Below are 3,901 nucleotides of genomic sequence, written 5' to 3'. Positions count from 1 at the left end.
TAGAATCTCTGGCAGACCGCATGAGCGATCTCCCGGGCGTCATCCTTGAGGAGATCATCTCGCTTCTCCCCACCAAGGATTATTGCCGCACACAAGTCCTCTCAACTCGGTAGCGCCATTTATGGCGCACCGCGCCCCTCAATCTCTACTGTCATCAGATATCTATCCTTCCTGAATTTGATCTCCTCAGAGCCATCGTCTCTTCTCACCAGCAAGGCCCCGTTCAATGCCTCTGCATCCCGACAAGCTACCTGTTGTCCATACCCGGCAAGGTGGACGCTTGGCTGACATCCCCTGAATTCGGAAAACTCCAGCAGTTTGAGTTGTACCATTATCACAAAAGTTTCATACCACGAACACACCAAGAATTCGTGTCCACACCACCGTTGTCCATCTCGCGGTTTTCCTCCTCTCTCTCCACACCGCCACCTTCGCCCGGTGCCATCTACCAGACGATCTGGTACAAATGCTTCGACTCCCATTGCTAAAAAAAACTTTCGCTTGTGGTGGTTTATCTGTCGGAGGCCTCACTGCACAGCATCATCCACTCCAGTTGCAATGCCTTGGAGCGTTTGCTGATTGTTTTGGGAACAGAAATCGGTATCAGTTGTCTCCAAATAAAGTCGCCTCACCTTAAAAGCATTGGAATTTGTTTTAAAGGATAACAGCTCATCATCGAAGATGCCCCTTCACTTGAAAGGTTGCTCCTTCATAATTTTTATACACCTTCATAAATAACTGTCATCTCTGCGCCCAAACTGGAGACCTTGGGTGTAATTCGTGACCGTTTAATAATCACAAGGAGTTGGTGTTTGGCTCCTCACTTTTTCAGGTACCGTATATTATCATCTACACATTTGTAATCATATGCTGCATTTTTCATTTGTGCGCATAAGTTTTATATATTCTTGGAGTACACTTTGGGTACTAATATTATGTTATATGCTCAATGAAGAGTTTGCCCATTGATAGCCTATCAATGCTGCTGGATTCTGTCAAGATCATATATATCAGAATGTATAGTTTTGATCTGGACATAATTATTGGCTTGCTGCGATGCTTTCGATCTCTGGAGAATTTATACATAGAGGTGATGATTTCATGCACATCGAAAGCCTGTATATATTGTACTAGAATTAACTGTTCAGTTGTCGTTCTTTCGACATACTCTTTTTTCAGACCTTAACTATTTTCAATCTTCATGTCTACTTAGGCAGAACCACATGGAGAAAAACATATAACCAATCATTGGCGTAATAAGCACAAGGATTTTCTTAGTTCTCATGACATTCGTTTGAGGAAAATAACGATGGGACGATATCCATCCAACCAGGCAAACAGAAGCTTTGTCACATTCTTCCTGTTGAATGCGAGGTTACTATTATCCATGAGGCTTAATTTTTACAGCAAGCGATTTCTCACGGACGAACATGTTGAACAGAAAAAAAAAAGAAGTTTAAGGTGGACAAATGGGCTTCTAAACGTGCTCGGCTTCTATTTACAACAAGTTGTAGACATCCTGAAATATATATTTTTTCCACAGGATGTTGATTTTATGGATCAGACGGATCGAATTGTTTGTGACTGCAAAAAAGAGTGGTTGGGTTAGATGTTACTGTCATGTTCAATCTGGGTTTTGTCTAAAATTTGATGAACAATTAATCCTTGGGCTTTTTGTACCATTTGTATGCTTGACTTGCATGTTGTTGCCCTCATACTCCCCTCCACCTGCCACTACACTGCCGCATCTTCCATGGTTGTTGTTCGTTCCCGTCCGAGGCCTTGCAGTCGTTCTCCGCCTTGGTTCGCTCGCTGTGCCCGCCACCGTCTGGCATTGTCAACATGGTCAACAACCAAGAGGAATTAGGAGATGACTGGAAGTGGAGAGGCTGACAGTAGCGACCCACCAGGGTCATTGCATTTCGCAAGCAGGTGCCTCGTTATTACAAGCCAAAAAAATACTTCCTCCTAATTGTTTGACAACTAGGTTCCACGCTATTTTCAATGTAGTCAATAAACGAGAAAATTACACAACGAGCGGATAACACCAGGGACCCAGCAGCTCGCCCAGTTGTTTTTCAGTTTCAGAGACGGAGCTCAACTGCGCGCTGTGCGGGGGCTGTGGCCCGTCTAGCCCACGCTTACGCTTTTATTAGGCACGTGACGAGCCCAGTTGATATATTCTTTCTTTCTAAAATTGGCTAGCCCAGTTCTTTTTTTTGGAGAATACCAAAACCGAGGCCTACTTGCTTTTCTTAGCCCTGCTGGGCTGCAAATCCTTCAAGACGAGGAGGGATGTAAGTAGTAAGAAATGGGCTTCCCCAGAAAACGGGCTATAAGTTGTAAGAAATGGGCTGTAAATTTTTAAACCAAAGCCAACCGGCAATTGTATCAAAATATCATTTTTCAGGATTTCTCTACTTTCTACTCCTATAAAAACCAAAGCCAACTGGCAATTACATTAAAATATCATATTTTCTCCCACAAGATAAACTACTCATGCAAATGCATCTTCATGTTCCATGCAACAAACGGGCATCTTGCTAGTTAAGATTCTAAATTTCATTCTTTTCTTTTTTGCGGAGAATTTTTTTTGATATAATTTTTTGAAAATTATTTTTAACGTGACTCGAAATTTTGTGATTAAAAGAGTTTGGACCCCACCGAAATATGCAAAACTTCGTTGAATGTTTTAGTAGTGCCTAGAATATATGGTCTGTAATGCTAATAAAAAGAATATGGGCTTCAAATATCCTTAAGAATTAGCAAATGGGCTGTAAATTACTGAAAATAATAGCTAATGGGATGTATGTTGTTTTCCACAAATTTGGAGGCTGACTTCTAGGCCTACTAGGTTGACAATGACGATGTCCTAAATTTTTTTTGACGCGTATGCAAGGCTTTGTCAACTTAGTCAACACACAACAGTGACTGTTGGATGTCCATCCAACGGCCACCGTGCTTCTTCAATCTCTGATCTTCCTGCTCCAGCCGCCCAAACCAGCGCCGACGAGACTCCCTGCTCCCTCCTCCCATGGCTGGCTGTGCTGCCGCCAGGCCATCCCTCTGACCACCCACACATCCTCTTATTTTCCGGCGACGTCAGCCTCACCCCATAGCCGACCAGTTAGCGCTCGTTCTCCCCTCAGTGTGGGCATCCGCTGTGGTGGCTTTGCCGGCTCTAGGTGGTTCTCTTCTTGGGCCTCGCCCTCGTCCACCGCGTTTGTGCTCTTGGCGCGGCGAGGTCAACATGGTCAACAAACAACAGCCATCGGAAGTGGCTGACAGTAAGGGCCCACACAGGGAAATGCCTCCTTATTATGCATAAAATAATGGTTCCTCCAGCTGATAGCTGGGACCCACCGGAAGGGCCTCTGTATTTCACGAAAAAACGTTCCCCCCGCTGTCAGCTCGGACCCACCGGAAATGCCTCCTTATTACGCACAAAAAAAATGAATACTCCCCCTGCTAGCTGGGACTCACCTTGGGGGGAGGCTGACTTCTGGGCCTACTAACTTTACATGGACGAAGGGCTTTGTCAACTTAGTCAATATGAACAATTCTAGCTCAAGTGACCGTACAATGTCCATCCAACGGTCATAGTGCTTCTTCAACCTCTGGTCTTCGTGCTCCAGCCGCCCAAAGCAGCGCCGATCGTGCCGTATGCTCCTGCCTCCCGTGGCCGCTTGTGATGCCACGGAGGCCTCACCGCCCCCTACTACTCCCACCGCTGGCCAGGCCATCCCTCTACTCACCCACAACCCCTGTTATTCTGCGGCGACGACAGCCTCACACCACAGCCGAACCAGTGAACCCTCGTACTCCTCTTCGTGTGGGCATCCACTGCTGCGTCTTCCCCGGCTCCACGCCGTCCCCTTCCTAGGACTCGCCATCGTCCACC

This window comes from Triticum dicoccoides, chromosome 1B, assembly GCF_002162155.2.
Source record: "Triticum dicoccoides isolate Atlit2015 ecotype Zavitan chromosome 1B, WEW_v2.0, whole genome shotgun sequence".
Classification (NCBI taxonomy): Eukaryota; Viridiplantae; Streptophyta; class Magnoliopsida; order Poales; family Poaceae; genus Triticum; species Triticum dicoccoides.
The sequence above is the reverse complement of the archived record's forward strand: the minus strand, read 5'-3'. Positions refer to the sequence as shown.